Source organism: Triturus cristatus, chromosome 1_2 (assembly GCF_964204655.1).
Source record: "Triturus cristatus chromosome 1_2, aTriCri1.1, whole genome shotgun sequence".
Lineage (NCBI taxonomy): Eukaryota > Metazoa > Chordata > Amphibia > Caudata > Salamandridae > Triturus > Triturus cristatus.
The window spans coordinates 1,166,294,916-1,166,317,626 of record NC_140580.1 but is presented as its reverse complement, the minus strand read 5'-3'; positions in this window follow the sequence as shown (position 1 = coordinate 1,166,317,626).

The window sequence follows — 22,711 nt, the reverse complement described above, 5'->3', positions numbered from 1 at the left end:
TTGGATTTGGCAGGTAGAGTATTTACACCTTCGGGAGTTTCTTTTAAAATTTCTTAGCATACTAAAACTAATTCCAGATATGTGAATTATCCTGCCTTTCCACATCACCAGAAATTATGTGTTGTCAGGTGTTTAAAATATGAGGATTGTACTCGTGAATTACAAAATGATATGGCAGGTCAATTGTTGAATTCTTTGCTGAAACCTTTCCAAGCGGTCCCTTCAGTGACCTTGGCCCGATGGGTTAAATGGTTGTGGTTGTTGTCTGAAGCCGGTATTGATGTTTCCATCTTTGAGGCTCATTCAGTTTGGAGGGCTATGGCCTCAAAAGCTTTTACTACGGGCTCACGTTTGGAGGACATTATGGCTGCATCAGATTGGTCTTCTGATTCCACGTTTAATGTTTGTTTATCATAAGCCAATTGTTGATCTTGCATCTAATGTAGTGGCTCAACTTTAAACTAGCATAATCCGAAGTCTCTGTTCCTGCCATAGAAAAAAACATTTTCTAGCAATCGCGTCAATAATTTTCAATTCTATCAAGGACACGGAGGCGAGTATTATCCCACCCTGGGCTGTGATTAGTCGTACTCTTGACTGTTATTCATTGGCATGTTGATTACGGGTTTGTTGTATTAACAATATGATTGTGGTGATTGGATATGCCTCCACCCCCAGTATAGGTGATAAACTTCCTGGAAGTGGGATATTATGGCTTTTGTTCTCTTTTCAGGATCTGAGACCAAGACGACCTCAAGGGTCTTGAAGTGCGGTTGCGACGGTATCTGTTGATGACGGAGGAGTTCCTTCTTCGTTCATGGGAGCTGGTTCCTGGACTGTGTCCGATGGCCAGCTGAGTTTTGTTTATATAGGTTCGATGTTCATGGTCTTCAATTGGTGGTTGGCAAAGAAAGAGGAAGGACTTTGATGTCACTGGGTTATATACCCTATGGGGTGAACTGTGATTGGTGGATAGAAGAAGGGTGTAAGCCTTCTGGGTTATGTAGTTTAAAGTTTTATTCGCGGCTGTAATGCTTCAGTAAAGAGAGAGAAGCATAATCCTCGCCTCCGTGTCCTTAATAGATTTAAACATTCTTGACGCATCAGCTAGAACAATTTTTATTCTCAGTTCTCTGAAGATTTTAGAATTATGACGAGTGAGAAAGATACGGCATATTCAATGATACATAGTTGCTAACATTCCTTGACAAAAAAGTAGGATTTTCCAAGTTTCTAAATCATGAATTAGCATTTTCATGGCATCTCCAGAGTGACACCTTATGATCTTGTTGATGGACATTTGCCTTTTCTGCAGGATCAACGCTCATTTTTTGCAGAGCCCTAATTTTGCTGGCTGTATAAATGTGCACATTACCCGTGCCAACCAGTGGTAAAGTGCCCGTGTTTCCCCTTTCAACATGACGGAATTGGTCTACTCCTATTGGCATATCACCTATAAGACCCTAGTATCTCCAACAGGTCCAAACCTTCCTAATAATATTTAAGAGTCACCACTAAGTAGGCCTTATTTTACATAAGCTGGGTGCTTTGCATTTAAAAGTAGGATATGTAGGGATTTAATGTGAAACGTCATTACAGTGAAAAAGCCCCAAAAGGCTGGCTGTGCCATATGAAAACACAGGGTTATATGATCACATTCAATCATGCTAATTTCAGTTCAGAAGCAGCTAGAAACAGTTCAAAGACTCCTTCAAATAGTTACTCAAAATCTAATTTAACTATGAAATCGAACTGTGTATAACGCAAACGGAAAGGCGCAGTTCTCCTCACGCTTTGTGATAGAGTGAACCCACAGAGCCCTGAGTGCCAAACCACCATTGGGCGCACCCCACACCTCGTCATTGCCCAGTTCCTAAATTACCGAGACCGAGATCTGATATTGCGGGAGGTGCAGAGACTGGGAGAGATCCGATATGCACAATCCCAAATCCTGGCATTCCCTGATTATTCCAGGGAAGTACTAAAACAAAGGCGGATTTTTGAATCAGTTAAAGTGAAACTGCGGGCAATGAATGTTCAATATATGCTGCTGTTCTCTGTGAAGCTCAAAGTCATATTTGGGGGTAAGGCCATCTTCTTTCAGATGCCAGAGGAGGCTTTGACCTGGAGAAAAGAACAGCCACCGCCACAACTGGACTGAACGGAGAAGAAGCAAAAACATAGTGCTGCACAAGGGAGGGGGGGGGGGGGGGGGGCAGAGCCAAAACTGAGAGAAAGAGCAGTGGCCGTCACAGTGGGATGGTAAATAAAGAACAGTTGGGGACCTCCGAACCAGGAGTCCTTGAGACATTCGCCATGGGCATTGTGATTCCGAGGAGCGCGTCATCAACGCTCACTCGCTATCTGTAATCCCCAGAACCCGCTCAGCCATACTAGGAGAGGGGCACTTGTTGTGCAGCGCTTCGAGCCAGCACAGAGTGTACCTTGGGTCTGCACTGAAAGTCTGCGCTGCCGAGCTCAGCCTTCATGGTGCCTGCAAGTGTGAGACGTATCCCACCAACAGTGCTCACCTTTGCATTATTCTGAGATATAGCGCAAGTTCTCAGTCAGAGAGCTTTACCGCGCTAACTTTGTCTCTGCTTTCTTATTGTGACTTACCTATATATTTTGTTTTATAAGAACAAGGGTACCCCGAAATGCGAACCAGGGGTGGTACATGTGGAAAGAGACAATGGTTCTTAGTGGCCTAAAAAGGTCCAGTTTTAGAAAAACCTTGGAAAGGGTAGGGGTTTTAATGAAGGTTTTTCAAACCATGATTTTGAGTAAAGAGAGCGATAGTTAATATAGAGCAGGGACAAGAAGGTCAAGATATGACAGATATTTATTATACACAGAAGTAAATTTCAGGTGCTCACATATTCAGTGACAAAAAGCGTGACATGAAAGGTGAAGGTGAACTTTAAAAACCATCGCATTGACAACAGACGTATGAACCACTTTCTACTTTGACTTAATATGAAGGGTTCATGTTGTAAGCGGTCGACGACGTTTCGACCTCAGTTATTTGAGTTCATCTTCAGGACAATTGTGAGCATCTAGAATTGTCTATGTAGATAACCAATGAAGGGTCTGAAAATGGAGCGAGGATTTTGTAACTGATCCAAAACCAGCCGGGTGCAGTCAATTGCAAGTTAAGGGGCCTATTTCAGAGCCGGAGGCTAGAACAAACGCGCTGTAGTCACTGGGCTGGAAAAGGATGATGTTCAAGTGCCGGGGAATTTAATTAATTAGTTTGCCGGTAAAGATGCAATGAATGCGGGCCTCGGGGCGGGGTTGGTCGAGAACTGCTCAGGAGCTTCTTCGCGCATTTTCAGCGCGAAGAAGCTCCTGAGCAGTTCAGGGCTTAGGGCTATTTTGCGTCCTTTGTGTGGGTAAATCACAGTATTACAACACGAAAAGATGATGGAGGGAATGCTGAACATTGTCATACCATCACCCCCAGTCACAGATTGGGTTTAAATCCATTGTTTTTCTGCTCAGCATGTCATCTCAGTTTTGAGTCAGCCATATGCAAATCAGCCTTGACTCTGCTCCTCATGGGAACAGTCTAGCCAGAACTGCCAAGCCATGTCTTCCCTGGACCAGAAACAAGCATCCTGGGACCCGTTTTGGGGTAACACCCCTCATCAGCCAGGCTAGGTTGAATCCAGTGGCAAAGCGAGTAAGGGACCCACGTCTGGGCATACCCTGCCAACTTAGGACAAACAAAGTAAACACAAGGAGATGATGGACGGAGTGCTGAATCTTTTCAGCCACTCACCCCCAGTCACAGCTCACTTCGCCACCCCAGTTTGGACCCAGCCATTTGCAACTCAGTCTTGACTCTGCTTGCCATGGAAACAGTCCAGCCTGAACTGATGGGCCAGGTCCTCCCTGGACTAGAACGCAAGAATCCTGGGACCGGTTTCGAGGTATCACCCCCTCATCAGCCAGGCTAGCTTGAACCCCGTGGCATAGCGTGCACGAGACCCACATCTGGGCATACCCTTTTTTGTGCTGAATCACAGTATCACCTACAATGACATTTGCACAGTGGGCACAATTGGCGCATCAAACTGTTCCTTTGAAATTCTTCCCAGACATGTTTTTCTTTTTAATAGCAAGGATTTCCCCGATGTTATGGGAGCACATTTAAGAGTGCAACTGAGGAACTTTCTTTTATATTTCCAAGATAACTACATCATCCTACAACCCCGTGATGGAACCCGAACAGATAATCACATCTTCAATACAATCATCAGTTTACAGCTCATAGATATGAAAGAAGCCAACAAGCACACTTTCTATTTCTAGTTAAGCACAGAAGTGCTGACCTCGGATTAGTGTGACCATTATATTGTAATGTCAATTCATATGTAATCCTCCTGACCCACACTAATACCACACACTCAGTGGTCCGCAGTCAACTGTAGCTTAATCCTCTTAGGCTCAGCTGCGGCATATCTGCTACGGGCCGTGTTTATCCCACAGTAGTGCACCAGCCCATAAACCAGACGTCATCAACTGACCAGGCATGGAAAGCTTGAAGAGATCCGTCACATGGTACTGGCTGATCCGAAGACCCTAAGTGAGTCCACCACTGCAGGTGTCAACTAGCAGCATTGTATGACCAACTACCTACATCTCACAATGACATTCAGATATGGGATGACCGTAACAAAGTCCATCCCAGCAGATCTCGTCCACCATGTCTCTCTACAAGCAAGCCTGCTCAACACTTTAGGACTATAAATATTTTAATAAGACATCAGGTTTGGAGTAACCAGCTCAGTAGCCGATGATCATAAGAAATACCATAAAGCGAGCTTTCTGAAAACCATAAACTGGGTGTCTCTCACACCCCTTCATCTACCACACTGCCAAAGATTTATTTTGCGTCCGTTTCATTTTTTTTTCTTTGTTTCAAATCTTTTTATTAAAGATAGAACAGGTTAACAAGAATTAGACGGAGAAAGATCAGTCTCGCACAGCGTTAGTGTCAGACATTTACAGCTGTTCCATTTCTGGTTCGATTTACACAATCTAATTTCTCGCATCTGATATACAATAGCAGTGGCCTACTTAACATTAAACATTTAGTTATAATCCGAAACCTGGCAATGGTGCTAGAGACTGCAGAAAAAAAGAGAAAAAATCCCAGATGTGGGAAAGGGGGGAAGCAAGGGACCGCCTTATTAGGTATGCTCGAGACTGGGCGTCTGCGTGGGCCGCCTGATGCCCATCAAGAAGCCCATCGTCATGTTATGGCGTAGGGCCGTCCTCAAAGAGTTGTAAAGCCTGAAGTTTTGGTGGAGTAAAACAGGGGTATTCCAATCTAGAAAAGTGATTTAACCGTGGTTGCCAAGTGGTTATAAATCTATTCGTGGTGAGTTATCCGGGCTGTGAGAAGCTCCATTGCCATAGTGTGCCAAAGGGGGGTGAACCATTAAGCAGTGGGCGGCGCGTCTGTTTTCTTGCAGTATATTGCTCTTGTCTGCTTGGCTGCTCCCAGCATGTGAGATATTATACGCCGATCAGCTTGAGTCATGCAAGGAGGGTTATAGTCCTAAACCCCAGGATTACCACTATTGGGTTCTCAGGTATAGGATAGCCAACTACATCTTTAATATGACTGAGGCTCTCTTTCCAATAGGTGGTTAGCAACGGGCAGTGCCACCATATATGCAAAAGTCCCCATCCGCGTTCTGACATCTCCGGCAGGTAAGTAGGGCATTAGGGAACATTGTGTGTAGTCACTGAGGGGTGTAGTACCTCTGCGTCATGATCTTATACGCGGTCTCTCGAAACGGTATACTTATAAATATTGTCAGTAGAATATGCCTCCTTTTACGCATGCCTTCACTCCGCATGCAATTACAATGCGGGCGTTACAACGACCGTATTGTAACAACGCATACCATTACCCAGCAAGTCGTAACGACGACTTGCGGAGGGGGGCGCTGGATGTTGGAATAGTATAATTTACTATTGCAACTCCAGTCTGTGCAGACAGTAGGGAAGGTGTTGAATTTTAAAGTTCCATAGGGGTCTGTAAGCAACAACTCTATCCATATGTAACCAATGTTTCTCGCTTTCGCGGACCACCCATTCAGAGATGTAGTGCAAGTGCGACGCCCAGTAGTATTCTAAGATGTTAGGGCATGCTAACCCTCCTTTGTCTCGAGGTAACATAAGGAGTTTGTTTGAGAAGCGTGGTCGCTTAACTCCCATATAAAGGTAGTTAGATTCTGTTGTTGGCATAATATATGAGGCTGCGGTATTGATGTGGGCAACAAGATTTTTGGTAACACAGTCATTTTCATTGTATTTAGTCGTCCCAACCATGATAACGGTAGGGACCTCCATGTACGCAAGTCTTCAAGGATTGTTTTTCTATAGTCCGGTTAGTTTGCCTGCGTACATGTGTTCACCGTGGAGGTTAGATTGAGTCCAAGGAATCGAATTGACTCTGTGGCCCACTGAAAAGGGGTAAGGGATTGGAGTTCGGAATCACCCCAGCAGGGATTGTGAGGTTCAACGCCCAGGACTTAGTAGGGTTGATTTTAGACCAGAGGCTACTACGAAGACTTGTAGAAGCTTAAGGAGAGCTGGTAATGAGGTACGTGGTTTCGACAGTGTAAGTAATAAGTCATCTGCAAACAGGGCTATTTTACGTTTCTACTCCTCCAAAAGTGATACCACTAATGTCACCTGATTGTCTTATAGCTACAGCCAATGGTTCTACCATGATGGCAAAAAGCAGGGGGGAGAGAGGGCAACCCTGTCTCATACCCCTGCGTATGTGTATCTGATTCGTAAGCTGTCCATTAGCCCTGACCTGTGCCTGTGGGGAAGTGTACAATGCCATTATCCTAGAGATCATTTTGGGGCCTATTCCAATCTTCTGTAGGACAGCCTCAAGAATTCCAATTCCACCCAGCCAAAGGCTTTTTCTGCATCTAGTGATAGCAGATAGGCCGGGATGTTCCAGCGGTGTGCCTTTTCTATCCATCTGACATTGTCCGCTCCCTGTCGATGCCGAATAAAAAAAACTTGGTCCGGGTCGATGAGTCCCAGCAAATATGGCTCTTAACGGTTGGCGAGTATTTTTGTATAAATCGTGAAATCTGTGTTAAGGAGTGCGTTGGGGCGATAAGAGGAGCATAGTGTATGGTCTTTGCCAGGCTTAGGGATTATCGCTACTTCTTCCATGGCCATAGTGGCTGTTGGGCCCGTAACCTCCATGAATAAGTTAAAGAGGCGCAGCAATTGGTCTTGGATTTGTGGAAGAAAAATGCGGTAAAGGTGGACCGGCAAGCCAACTGGGCCTGGCATTTTACCTATCGGCAACCCTTTTAGGGCCCACTTAAGTTCTTCTAGTGTAATTGAGTCTTCGAGAAGCTGCGAATTATGTTTTTCTAACAGGGTCCATGTGCAGTTATCCAGAAACCCCTGGATCGGAGTTGAATTGGGATTCTCTGGGGCATAAAGGCCAGAAAAGTATGCCTGAAAAGCTGTCAGTTTATCCCTTTCAGTCGTGGCCCACGTGTCTTTTGAAATGTGCCTTTGCTGCCTAGTCGGCGCGCCGGAATTGCTCCCACCTTATCTACCCCGTCATAGTATTTTTGCTTTAATGTCATCAATGAGCGTTCTGCCATGTTCGTTTTATGTGTTCGTAATTGACACCAGAGTATGGTCAGGCACCGTTTATTGACAAGTGAGGGTACCTCATGGTCCAGTTTCTCTAAAGTTTTTATGTCACTGGTCAGTTTGCTCTCTACCAGTCGGGCTTTTCGGTTACGCGTTATTGCAATAGATGTGATTACTCCCTTAATGGTCGCTATAAAAGCGTTCCATATTACTGGGTAAGGTGTTTCCGGAAGGTCATTAGATATGAAGTAGGTTTTAACTGCTGCCTTGATTTCTGCTAAGTCTACCGGGTCACGCAGCATGTGTGGAGGAAGGCGCCAGCGGGCATTATGTCATGGGGAGTAAGTGTGTTTTTGCAACAACAGTTCACGTGGCTTTGGTCTGAGACTGAGATATCTGACATGGAGGTAGCGATCACATCTCGCACTAGGGAGTGACTAGGGAGTGGGCGAGAAATAGGTGATTTATTCGGGAATAAGAGCGATGTACGTGTGAATAGTAGGAATAATCTCGCAAGTCATGGGAGTATAGCGCCAGGCATCTATACGGCCTAGATCTATATTCATACGCTTTAGTGTTGCAGACATGGCTCCAGTCCCCTGGTAAGAGTGAATGGTACGATCGAGCTCTGCATCCCATACCAAATTCAGATTGCCCCCAAAAATTATTTGGTGATCCTCATGCTGTACCTTCTCCCTCAAGAGATCTCTGAGGAAGAGATCCTGCGCCTGATTAGGTGCGTAGACATTAAGAAGGGTAAGCGTTTGTGTCCCCCAGTTGAACATCGAGCTTAATATATCTACCCTCCCCTCCCTTCACTACTCGCGATTTACCTTGGGTAATTCCATCCTTACACTGTATTGCATCTCTAGCCGTCTTCGTTGGCGAGGACGCCCAGCATTGTGTTGGGATATTTAGGGTGGGCCATACGTTGGGAGTCGGTTTTAAGGAGATGCCCCCTTTTGAAACATATCTGGGTCTTGAAGCAGTAGGTAACGCCAAATCTAGCGACCATTTGTGCGGGCGTTGAGTCCCTTTACGTTGAGGGAGAGAATCTTAAGATAGGGAACAGTGGTCATTGTTGGTAGACAGTGAATCCTCTTATGTCATATCGTTGGGTTGTGCGTGGAGTGATCTTGGAACAGCGCCCTGCCCTATTGGAAGTTTCACTAAGGTGCATATCAAGAGAAACCATGTCTATATCCCGGAGGAAATACAGCAAGACAACCCATCGCTCCAACAGCTTCGACTGTAGGGCCGGTCTATGCAGGATGCTGTGTCCCTCCCTCCAGTGTGGTGAGAAAGAAAAAAGAATAAAGAAAGAGTAAGAAAGACAATAACAATTAAAGGCCAACAAGTTTCATTCCAGTCCAAAAATGGGCAAGGTGCCAGTGCACAGTCCATTCCAGAGATGTCACTCTCTCTGGAATAGGATCGGGGAGGATCTAGAGAGAAAAACATGGTTCTAGACAGGGGTCCAACCACCCTGCCACCAGGCTAGTGCTGGGCAAGAGGAGCGATTCCTCATTGCGTAGATCCTTGCAGCATCCTTTAAAAAAAGCCACATCGGAGGTGATCCATGTATGTTAGTTCCAGCTTCCTAGCAATATTAGTCCGATGCTGCCCGTGAGGAGGTGGGCGACTTCTCACCTTATAGGGACTAGAGATGCAGTATAATGTCCTGTTTGGCTTGGGTGGGGGAGTGGTCCCCGCTGCTGGCCCCAGGTTTCTGTCGATGGACTTGGGCCCATTCAGGGTGTGCAGGTTCCCTGTCTGTTAGCGGCAGAGTGGATGGGCGGACTGCCCCGGAGGACCCGGGGAGCTGTAAGAGTTGTTTACCTCCTTGAAGAGAACGCAGCACCTGGCATTTGCTTTCCCAGGTGAAAATCAGGGCAAAGGGTGGCCCTATTGGTAGCTAATGCCCAGCTCACAAAGTTTATCAGTGATTACTTTAGAGTCTCTGTATCTCTGGAGTGTTACTGGGGAAAGATCCTGGAAGAGTTGAATGGTATACCCCTTGTATGTCAGTTCAGCCTTATTTTAAGAGGCCTATAGTATTGCTTCTTTCTCCGTAAAAAATGGACTCTAGTTAGGATATCAGGGACCAATTGAGAACGTCCAGGGGGGACAGCCAATCTATGGGCCCTGTTGAGTGCTGGTGGAGCTGTATCGTCGTCACCTCTAATGTCGTACAGCAACTCTGCCTTAATCGCCATAATGGCTGGTCCTTCCGCTCCCTTGGGAACTCCTCTGATTCGTAGGTTGTTTCGTCAACTCCCATTTTCCAAATCTTCCTGCTTGATCTGAAGTTCGATATGTTGTTCCTCAAGGGCAGACAGTAATTTCCAAAGTTGCTCCTGGTCTTCTGTGCAGTTATCCACAGTTATTTCCAGATCGTCTAATCTCTCCCCAATTCCAGTTATATTCTTCTTCATCTCTTTGAGGCATGACTTCAATTCTGTTTTAGGGAGCCAATTTCTGTTTCAATTTCGTGGAGAAAGTTATTCATGAAGGCCTGGGCGAGGGGCTCGGACACCCCCTCCGGGGTAGACCCCATGTAAGCTACAGTTGGGTTGTTATCCTTTTGTCACAAAGAGGTTACAGGGTTGTCTTTATAGAGGCTCGTAGCAGTGTATTTTCCAATCTTAGTGTGGGGCATAGTTTATGGGCAGTGGCTCCCTCAGTGAGAGGCCTATTCAGCTGGGCATGGTAGTTGTTCCAAGAAGGCAGGAGTCGCATGTCGATATCTTTTCCCAGATGACCAGACAGCATTCCAGTTCAGAAGGAGGGGTCCTTCATATGCATTCTCAGGCACCAGGAGTTGTAGTACAACATTCACTACGTCCGTATCCTGGGTAGGCCTTCCCCATAGGGTCTGGAGCCACTGACCTGCTCGATGTGGCTTGCAAGGGGGCTTCGGCGCCTGCCTTTACAATTCCAGAGCTATAATAGTGTGGGTTCTGTTGGTGTTCCGGAAGAGCAGTTTGACCACTACAACTTATCCTGCAGGAAGTAGAGGATACAGGTTCTCAGTACTTCTGTAGTAGACCTCACAGTGAGATGCCAACAGGCTCGCCAGCTTAATTGGCAGGCCCAGTGCCTCGTGAGCCAAGCCTATTGTCCCACAGTCCAGGGCACCCGGTGTCTTAAGTCTGTGCCTCACTTATGTATTCTGCAGGCCTGTCAGCTCTGGTTCAGCCTCGCCTTGTGAGTCTCGCGGGACAGCATCCCCTCTGCTGCTCACGCTGCCCCATGTGGGTTAAGAATCTTGCCTGCACACACTACCCATGGGCTGTAGTCCCGCAACAGGAGTTACCGGAGAAGCAGGTGTTAGCCAGCACGCCCCCGCTTGCCACAAAGGTCAGCCTTCTCCCCTCCAGTGGTCTGGTGAGGTACGGGCATCAGCTGCGGGGAGATTGGTCTATTTCAAGCCCCAGAGTTGCGTACTTTAATTTGGCAGGCTCCTGCTGAAGTCTGGGAGGGGGGGACGAGAACTACTCACCGCAGCCCTGCGCTACTCCGCTGTGTTTCTTGTTGCATGAGCCACAGCCCGCCGCACTATGCCAAAAAGTGAGTGGGCCGCGGCGTTGTTTGTTCTCCGTCTGGCCTGCCGGGTCTCCCAGGATGGCGGCCTCCAGGTCGTCCTCGGACAATCCTCTGCGTTGGTTGCGCTTAAAGGGTGAACTCGGCTCTCACTCTTCCACCAACAGTGCCGTCACAGCAACCTCAAGTCTTGGTGCCCGCCTCTTCCGAGCTGTCTACTAGCCTCCAGAGGAGAACCGCAAACGCAGTCCCTAATGCCAAGGATCTCCGGGTGTCCCAAGATGGCTGCTGCGGTCTCGACTCTAAGCGGCACAAAGTTCACTGACGGCCACCAGGCTCGGTGGCGCGAGATACTCATACAGCTGACGCATACGCTCTCCGATGCCTAATTGATCTTCTAGAGGGGCCCTCCAGTGCCGTGGTGCTATCTAATTCGCTATAAAAGGCAGCGGTGGCACAGAGACCCCCGAGCCCCCGTCCTACTCCATGCGCTGCTAGACCACACCTCCATGCGCTGCTAGACCACGCCAACATGCACTGCTAGACCATGCCCCCCCGTTTCATTTTTAATGAGTGTGAGTTCTTTTTTGTCATTTTTGAGCTCAAGTTTTCTAAGGTGTTTGCATTGCTATTTTTATTGATCCATTTTTTAAGTGTTTGCAGTTTGTGACTTGTGTTGTAGGTTAGATTGGGCTAGGTTAGGTATATATGTGCTTGTTTCCGTGCTGTCTTTATCTTTCAATTGATCTTTCTTACTTAGTAGTATTTGGCATGTTCTTTACTAAATCTGTCTGGAGCTTGTTGTGTTGTACATTGCTTTCCTTTCCTACCGTTCTCATCGTATATTCAGATGTTGAGTGAGAGGTCCTTCTTCGTGTTCTTCTGTGTTCTCTGAATTTTTTCCTAGCAAGAAGTACATTGTCACATTTGCCCAACATTTAACTCTACTTTTGTTTCAAAATCAGAATCCTATGAGTTCCTGATTTATTTTGCTTTGCACAGTTTTCTTTCATCTTTGGTGGTTTTACTTTGCTGCTTTATTTGCTTTTCTAATCATCTAGACTTGTTGCTTATGTAGTTTTGGTGGAATAGTATATTGTTCAAGGTATGGGAATATTCTTTCGGAGGCGCTGACGAGTCCCTTGTCGGTGTGGTGTTCTTCTGGAGCATCAACGCCTTCCCCGAAGATGTCGTCCGTAATCGCCGTCGACGAGTGTGCCATGGTTCTTCTAGCCCTTTGGTCTCGAATGGTTTTCTTGGACCGGAAGGACTTACACGCCGGACAATCTCGAGCCTCGTGTTCAGGGGAGAGGCAGAGATTGCATACTTTGTGGAGATCGGTGTGGGGGAACTTGGACCCACATCGAGGGCACTTCTTGAAGGGAGTCCTTTCCATTAGCCAGGACCAGAGCTTGGGTAGGCCCGAAGGCCGTAGTCGACGACCGGAATCGAAGTTTTTTGCCGATGAGAGGCGCGTCGAGTGGAGAGATCGCGATCAAATACAATACCGTGAGTTGGGGTGAGGATTGCGCGTCGATCGTCGAACTGGAAGCTGTTCGGAACCGGAGCGCGAAGATCACATCCGAGCCCGATGGCGGAAAAAAACAATCTGAGGATGGAGCCGAAGCCTATGCGCAATACGATCCAAAGGAGGAGTCACCGACCTCGTGACTTCCAAAGACTTTCCAAGAGGAAAAACGACTGCAAACATCCGGGCCCAACACCAGATGCGATCTATGCACAAGTGTGTAATCTGCAGCTCATATGCCTCGAACATATAAATACCATAAAACTGGGAGCCCTAAATATAATGCACTCTGCCTTAGGTCTGTAAGGCATGCTGCAGGGGTGACTTACCTATAGTGCATGCAGTGTTTGGGACATGACACACAAGGTGTGTGCCATGTCGTGTTTTCACATTTGTCTGCACCATTTTATGCAGCCTGCAATGAAAGTCTGCATGAGGTTGTTGCTGGGTCCCTTAGGTTGGCACTATACATGCTGTGGCCTTCAGAAACTCTCTTTAGTACCCATGTCCAAGTACCAGGGGTACCACCTACTAGGGACTCACAGGTGTGATATAGGTCTTGCCAATCATGGAACAATTGACAGTTACCTTGCTTTTCGGGAAGAACACTGGTACTGGGAGCCTGGTTAGCAGAAACCCAGTTCACTTCAGTCAAAGTTGCCTCAAATACCAGGCAAAATAATAGGGGTGACTATGTCAGAAAGGGGACCTTTCCTACACAACTCCCTTCAAAGTAAAGAGGATGAGACTAATCTTTTCCATGAGGGTTTTCATTGTCTAAGTGGAAAAACCTGGAAAGGCTATCCACATCGGCATGGTCAGTCCCAGGTATGTATTCCACTGTAAAGTCCATACCCTCTAGGGAGATGGACCACCTTAACAGTTTGGGGTTTTAAACCTTCATTTGCGTCAGCCATCTGAGAGGCCTGTGGTCAGTTTGTACAAGGAAGTAAGTCCCAAAGAGGTACGGTCTCAGCTTCTTCAGTGACCAGAGCACAGCAAAGGCCTCCCTCTCTATGGCACTCCAACACTGTTCCCTGGGGAGTAACCTCCTGGTAATAAATGCAACAGACTGCTCATGGCCATCATTGTTGGTCTGGGATAGGAACGCTACTATCCCGTGTTCAGAGGCATCAGTCTGCAATATGAACTGCTTGGGGTAATCTGGAGCTTTGAGAATTGGTGCTGAGCACATTGCCTCTTTTAAGGTGTCAAAAGCCTTTGACAGCTCACTGTCCAGTTTACCTTCTTTGGTTGCATATTGGAAGTAAGCTCTATGAGGGGAGCCACAATGGACCCATACCCCTTCACAAACCTCCTGTAGAACCCTGTTGAGCCAAGGAATGTCCTGACTTGTGTTTGGGTTGTTGCAAATTCCCAGTCCAGAGTGGATCTTGGGCTGTAAAGGTCGAACTTGGCCTCCACCTACAAGGTAGCTTAAGTATACAACTGTTCCCTGGCCTTTCTGGCATTTGCTAGCCTTGATAGTGATGTATTGCAAAACAAGGGAGCCCCGATATTTTAACCTGGGGTAGTCAATAGTATTGTAAGGTAACAGTAGTTCATGCTAGGCCAACAAGGTCTTAAAGCAGCAAGAGCTGTTGAATTAAGGAAGTGTTAACCACTAAGCCTATGGCATGGGGCATATTTATTCAATAAATGCCAGGAGGAGCAACAGTAGACAGATTCTAAATGTACGGAGGGACACAGATGGGCATTGACATAGTAAATTATTTATTTCTAAATAAAATATCAACGTTTTTTTGGAGATATAGTTCAAATGCTCACAAGAAAGTGAAAAAAGCGGGATTGTGACAGGTGAAGGTGACATTTAAAATATACATCGCATTGACAACAGACGGAAACTCCTGATATTAATTTTAACAGAAAAGGAGCTTTTTAGTTGTATAAAGGTCGAAGGCGTTTCGATCTCACAGATTTGAGATCATCATCAGGACAAAATTGTGGGATAAAAAATAAAGCAAAGGTACATATGTTTGAGTAGTCCCTGACAGATGAATTAAATTAAATCAAGTGTATACGAGGTGCTCACAGTGGATATATTCAGAGAAGTCATTTTTAGTTTAATCTGCAATTTTTTTTTTTTTTTTTTTTTGAAAAACCTTTATTGACATTGCAAATAAAGACAAGTATGGGCCTACAACCCTCGGGGCCGGCCGCCAAACAGTGAAGGTAACAGCGAGCAGATTATAATCACATGCAGCACCTCGGGAAGTCGATTCTCAATGCCAGTATTCTCTTATCCACTGAACAGCCCAAGAGGGAAACCAGGATATAAAAGGTTTTCATTTTACAATAAAGGAGAGAAGGATCAGGTGGCAATCAAGTTCTCAACAGCGAAAATTGGCAGGCAGAATAGTGAACGTCAAACAATAAATAGCAATCTATCAAATCAATGGCGCTGAAACAGGAAGTTCAGGATGTGGAGGGATATCACGAGCCGTTTGCGCCTGCAGTCTCCTGCCCTAGGACCCAGAAAACCCCACGGAAATGAGGCACAAATGAAAAACAATGATTGGCCACGAAGGAGACCTACCGCACTGACCCCAGAAAAGAAAGACAAAGAAGAATAAGAGAAGAAAAAGAAGGCCATAGAAACACGATAAAGGACTATAGAAGCCCCTCCCCCAACCCCCCACCCTGCACCTCTGCAGATGACTACGGCCCCCCCCCGCAGCGTGCCTGTCGCCCCAGAACCAGACCCGAAATATAGAAGAAACAGAGAAAAAGGGAAAAGAGAGGAAATCCCCCCTAACAGAAAAGGGGAGAGAGTAATAATAAACTGGAGGAGGGCCTTCAACCAGGCCCCCGGCTTCTCCCTCCCGCACAATATCTTCCTCCCCAACGAACATTAAACAGCAAAAGTTCGGCCATGTCTGAGGGAAATGGGGAGCAGTATTCACCGACTACACTATTAGTTACATCGTTAAAGCACACAACCCCCAAGCCCGCCCGCCTATGAAATGACAACCTCTAAAGGATCAGCCTTATCCTTGGCCACTCTTTGCGAAACCACCAGTGCATACCCAGCGATCCATTATCATGTCCGAGATTACAAGGAAGATGAGCGTCCAGAGTTGACCAGGAAGGGGCACACACATGTGGGGAGGACGTTTCGGAACACCAACACAGTCATCATCATGGGAGATCACCTTTCCCAGAACTGCCCCAAGGCCTGCGCCACACACGAGGTCCAGGAAGGAGGAATCAGCCAGAGCAGGCGACCGTTGCGTGAAGATTGCCTGGGTCGCCGGATGCCACGCATGGGACAAAGTCACCACCCTCCGCTCAAGTCCAAAATCTCCAGAACAGACCGACCCCACAGCCAGCCGACCACACGCTGCCACAGTGTCCCAAGTTTCCATCCGTCCGTTATTCACAGAGGCGGTCACGGCACTTTCCTCCTGTGAAAGGTGAGACAGTGCCTTATGTACCTGGGGACAGGAAGACCGCAATTGTTCCGACGCCAACACAATACCATCAAGCTTCCTCCCCAATACCCAAGCGCCATGAACCAGGGTGGAATGAAGGGCTCCGAGAGCATCGAGGAGGTCACCGTACCCCATCACGGCCCCTCGCACTCGCTCCGCCACGCTCCTCTGCGCCACACACTCCCAATCTTGCTGCGACCCAGCGTACAGGATGGTAGAGTCCATCCCATCAAGATGGCCGCAGGGCAGGGCCACCCCAGATGGGGACCGGGTCTCAGTCACAAGCACATCAAGTTCCATGTCGCTGCAAACAAGGGTCCGGAGGCAGGCGAGATGTGTATCCAGTGTGTGGTCACAGGTGACAGTCGTTCTCCCCCTGGGCCAGCGTCTGCGAAGACCGGGAGCAGCCCGTGCAGATCGGGACGAGCCACAGGCCGCGACCGATCAAATCATTGGCGAGGGTCCAGGCGATCGCCGATAACCCCCGGAATCGTCACCCCGGGTATGCACCCGTCACGCTATTCTCGGTGATAGGAGTAACCACAGCGAGATGTAGGCCGATATTCGCGCCGCTTCGGTATTCCGACTCCACTCGGTCACCAATGGCCGCTGTTGTTGAACTGCCGCCCGGCCATGTTGTCCACTCGAGGTCCCGGCCCCAGGGCTGCCCAGGCCGCAAACTTCAAACGAGCATTTCTCGGGCGGTACCGCCGCTAGAAGCTTCAGGATCACACGATCGGTTGCCGCTCTCAATCACCAACACGGGCATGTAGCGCAGGCTGAGGATCTCATGCAGGATATCTGTGCGGGATGCGGAGATTCACAGAGCCGGGAGCCTACGCTGCCATCTCGGTCGCCATCTTGGCTCCTCCCCCAAATCTGCAATTTTTAACTTAGTCAAGTAATGAACTAGCGTAGGAGAAGCGGAATCTAAACAATACAATTCAAACACTTGGATGAATAAAGTAGAAGAGAGATGAATCAATCAGGAAAACGAAGGAGTTGGAAAAATGAGTGGCGCTGCGCGCCTCAAGGACACTATTGGAGCAGAGTGAACTAATTATGTCAGAAGTGGAGCTGGTAAACCAAGCTAGTATCAAGGGGTTACTTACTTGGCGACCAGGAGGAAGCCAGTAATTGAAGGAACCCGGTGATATTGATGCAATAAATCATGAAGGGTCACGGGGAGGAATCCAGACCCGAAGGCGGAACCTAAGGAGAGGGGGTGAATATTATCAGGCAAGGGGCGTGTGCATGCCTTAATTAAAAGGTGAATTGTGCGAACCACTTACTGAGGCAATTATTGCCAGGGAGTTCCAGGGGCTAGGTTAATGAAGCCGGGTTGGCGGTCACGCTAGACGCTTACCCGGCCGTGGCAGTGAAGTCCATATTCACTTCTGTATTGGTGAAACCACCGTGTTGTCGGTGTAACTGTATTTCAAAACTGAAACAGGAGAGGAGTAAGAAGGGAGGAGGGGGTTAATTAAAGGAAGATTCTATGTCAGGACCAGAGGCTTCAGATTATGCTGTCTCAATTTCTTTACTGACTCACAGCAGCCAATGAAGACACAGTAACAGTAGTAAAAAACTTCATTTCCCATGAGGCTAGCGCTTTTCTCCGCTTGTCCAAGCACAGCTAAATTCAACTCTTTCAAGCCCAGGAGTGGCAAATTGAGTTTTTGGAGGCCCTGAGCCCAAATAGGCAGTCAGGGCCACACCCTCCGTTAGTCCTATCGGCCAGGAGCCCTCGTGGTACCTTTTTGGCCCCCTCTGCTCCAGCCTCTGCTCCTACCTGACGCCCTTAAGTTGTGAACTGCTTTGTGCTGTATAATTAAGCTTCCCTCTGGGGACCTGAGAACTTTTACTATAAAGTACCGATATGTCAGACTGTGACGTCTATGAAGAGGAAGTTGCGGCGTGTGACGACCCTGATGGGACAGGATATTATGATGAGGAAACCATGGAAGAAATGATTGATAAAAGATTGGACGCTAAGCTAGATAAGGCCCTGTCCTCTGCCCTACTACCACTAAGTCACCGTATAGAACAGTTAGTAACTGGTAAGCCTGTCCCCTCTGATACCCCTACTCCTGTCCCCCCCCCTACTCCAGAACCAGCTGGCCTTCCCTGGCCTCACACCAAAGTTGATACCTCCCTTTATAAATCCAAGGAACAGGCCACGACTGATGCCCCGGTCCTGGTTCCCGCTCCCCCGAGCACGATCCCAGACACGACCACTGACGCAGGCACTGACACCGACTCCTCCCAGGAGTCCAAACCGCGTAAACGCGCTAAGAAGTGCAAACACTCCTCCTCTCCCACCCTGCCCTCTCCTTTTTCCTTTGATCCGTCAGACATTATACACCCCCGCTCCGCAGATTGGGTTCCTCCCAGGCGGTAGCGGAGTATATGCCAGCTCACCTCAGGAAGAGTTTTGACAAAGACGTTAGAACCCGATTGAAATCAGAATGTCCCGACCGGATTTGGCCCACAAGGTAGCGATTACCCCTGACAGACTCTTCAATGACCACTTGTCAGAAAAAGTACAAAGAAGACCCCAAGAAGGGCATAGACCGCGCCCTTCGGGCGTGCCAGGACAAAGTATTGGATATTGCAGGCCCTCTGGCAAAGATCCTGGAATTAGCATTACAGGCTCAGGAAACTGGCACTGCCATTCACCCGGAGGTCCTGGCTGGGTGGACGCAGAGAGCTATTTGCCTCCTTGGTAATGCAAATTGCGCCCTCGCTTCTGCGCGACGTAAGTCCGTCTTGCTGCGCATTGATCCTCAGCTCGTGGAGTTGGCGACGGCCGAACCAGGCCCTTTGGCTGAAGGGCAGCTGTTTGGCGAAAGATTCGTCAAGGATATTGCCAAGTTTGTCAGTACCTTCACCTCTCTGGATAAATCCCAGTCTTCTCTTAAGAGTTTTTCATCAGGTCTCTGGTAGGGGACGCTCGACCGGCTGCTAAGTCAATCCCAGTCGTCAACGGGGTTTCTCCCCTCGGCGCAGAGGGTACACCCAAGTGCCTGACCAGGCGGGCTTCTACCCTTCGAGATCCCGTGGGTTCCGAGGACGTTTCAAAAGAGGTGTCAACAGAGGCTCCAAAAATTTCGATGCCCTGTCATCTGGTAAGTCCCCAGTTGTTCCCAATGATACCCCTCGGGGGCAGATTGTTTCATTTTCTTGTGAATTGGACAAAATTGACCGCAGATGCGTGGATTCTCCACACGGTCCAGGGCTAACAGATAGAACTCCTAGATTCCCTTTGTCAGATCGCCCCTCCCCACCCTCTTCCTTTTCTCCCTACAAGAGTAAGTTTTTATAGATTCTGAGCTGCAAGAACTTTCGACCAAGCAAGCCATTGCTGCAGGACCCTTCCTTCCCGGAGGTTTCTGCAGCAACATTTTCCTGGTGCAAAAGAAGGGAGGAGGCCAGAGATTGGTGCTAAATCTCAGAGTTCAACCCCTATGTGGTGTACCGACATTTCAAGATGGAAGGGATCCATCTGTTGAGAGATCTTCTGTTGGAACAGGATTGGATGGTCAGACTAGATCTGAAGGACGCCTACCTCACGGTGCCAATTTGCCCTTCCCATCAGAAACTTCTTCAATTTTTCTGGAAAGGGCAATGGTATCGCTATCGCTCCCTTACCTTCGGCCTGTCCTCAGCACACTACTAAAGCCAGTGGTAATGCGCTTGCGAGAGATGGGAGTAAGGTTGAAAGTTTATCTCGACGACATACTGATCCTAGCACAGGATCGAAACCTTCTTCTCACCCACTTGGAATGGACGATGTCCTTACTGCAAGAGTTGGGTTTGTAATAAATATCAAAAAGTCCATTGTTATACAAGTCAACAAATAGAATTCCTGGGGTTTCAGATAAATTCAGTCTCGGCTCAGCTTCATCTTCCCCAGACAAAGCTCAGATCTATCAAAAGGGAAATAACTTCGACTCTGTCCAAACAGATGATCTCATTAAGGGTGTTGGCGCGGATTGTGGGCCTCTTGGCGTCTTCCGTCCAAGCCATCTTTCCAGATCCCCTCCATTACAGAGCCTTACAGCGACTAAAGATTCATTATCTGCAAAAAAGGTTTTCTTACGACCACCTGATTCAACTCTCTCCAGACGCTCGAGAAGAGCTTCAGTGGTGGTTGGAGCACATGACGGTGTGAAACGGAAGAGCTATTTTTGGAGCCTCTCCGGACGTCATAATAGTCGGACGCCAGCCGTTGGGGTTGGGGTGCTCGATGTGGGGACTTTGCCACCAGTGGACGTTGGTCCGCCGAAGAGTTAAAGTTGCATATCAACTGCCTAGAGTTGCTGGCGGGCTAATTCGCCATAAAGTCTACTTCCCCGGTGAAGAGCAATTGCTATATCCTTCTTCGGATGGACAATGTGTCTGCGGTGCGATACATCAATCGCCTCGGCGGGACAAAATCCTGGATGCTAGGCAACATAGTGAAGGAATTTTGGCATTTTTGCCTAGATCACAAGATCAATGTGGTGGCGGACTGGAACTCCAGGTTCCTGAGAGATTACAGCGCTTGGAGGCTTCACCCCTCTGTTTGCAGAGATCATCGTTATGGGAGGCACGTGTCTGATAGACCTCTTTGCCTCTTGCCTCAACACGCACCTTCCCCTCTTCTTCAGTTGGAGACCGGACCCAGTGGCGAAGGGAACAAATGCGTTCCTTCAACATTGGGGACCATTACGGAATTATGCCTTTCCGCCCTTTGCTCTGATCCCGAGAGTGGCGCCGCACATTCGCCGGCAGGTAGCATCAGTAGTGTTGGTCACTCCATTGTGGAAGACTCAGTCGTGGTTTCCGACACTATTTGAGTTATCAGTGGATTAACCGTGTCAACTCCCGATCTTCCCGATGCTTCTCCAGGACCCAGTGGGAGCTCCGCATCCACTGGTCCTTCAGAACCTATTGGCCCTCATGGTCTGGACGCTCTCAGGAGACACGAGAGAATTGAGGGCCTTTCATCGGCGGCTGCCGAGTTTATACAACAAGCTTGGGCTCCATCCACCCGCAAGCGGTATTCAGCTTCACAGAAACGATGGTTGGGTTGGTGCTTTCAACGGCAAGTGGATCCCGTGGGATCAGATGTAAAGGAGGTATTGAATATTTTGTCGGAATGTGCAGAAGCAGGTTTGTCCTATAGGTCTGTGAATAATTTTAGGTCTGCCCTTTCTGCTGGTCACAATCCCATTGACGATAAACTGGTGGGGATGCACCCCCTAGTGTGTAAGTTACTGAAGGGAATTAAAGTGGCTAAACCACCACAACCTCGTTGCATCACGTTGTGGGATGTTTCTAAAGATTTGATGTTGTTGGAATCTTGGCCTGATAATAAAGACTTATCACTAAAACAGTTGTCGGCCAAGCTCACAATACTTTTGTGTCTGATCTCTTAGGGTTTCAGATGTTCGAGCATTAGATTTGGCTGGAATAATTTTTTCTCCATAGGGGTCTCTTTCATCATCTCAAGATGTACGAAGACCATGTCACGTTCGGTTGAGTATAATGCTTTTCCGCACAATGCAAAATTATGTGTTTTCCAGTGTTTAAAGACTTATGAAGAACGTACTCTAGCCCACAGAGCTGATACTTTGGGTCAATTGTTAATAGCTATCCAAAAGCCTTTCCAGCCTGTTTCCACAGCCACTTTAGCGCGCTGGGTTAGATGGGTCATGTCAGAAGCGGGCATTGATGTTTCAGTGTATGGGGCTCATTCAGCCAGAGGTGCTATGACCTCTAAAGCATATATTTTGGGTCCTAGGTTGGAAGACGTCCTTAAGGCAGCGGATTGGTCTTCGGATTCAATGTTTAAAATGTTTTATTACAAGCCTATTATGCATGTTTCTTCTGTTGTTGTTGGTGAGCTTTGAACCAGCATAATCTGAAGCCTCCGGTCCAGACATAGAATACAAAATTTTCCAGCTATCGCAACAAGAATTTTTGATTCTATTAAGGACACGGAGGCGAGGATTATCCCACCCGATGGGACATATGTGATGTGCTCTATCATAATGCATGACCTAGATTTGAACATGTTATTCCCACCCTAAAATGTTGAATCTCGGTGGTTTCCACATTTTTATGAATGTTTCTGTTTTCAGGAACCGACTAATCAAGCGTAAGGTTCTGGGTTTCCGGATATGGAGTATCCTGCTTTGGACGATGTCTACTGTTTCCTGGATTTCGGATCGTGTTCTCCATTGAGAACGAACTCTGGTGTTAGTACTCTCCATTGAGAGTCATGACTGTTATTGATGTTTCAGACATTCCAAGACTGGTTTGCAGAGAAAGAGGAAGCCAAGATGGTGCCTCATTATTTTATTGAATGTAGTGTATGATTATTGGTTGTTACAGGAGGCGTGGTTCAAAGCCTCATGGGAAATTACGTTTTTTTACTACTGTTACTGTGTTTTCACTGGCTGCTGTGAGTCAGTCAAGAAATTGAGACAGCATAATCCTCGCCTCCGTGTCCTTAATAGAATCAAAAATTCTTGTTGCGATTGCTGGAAAA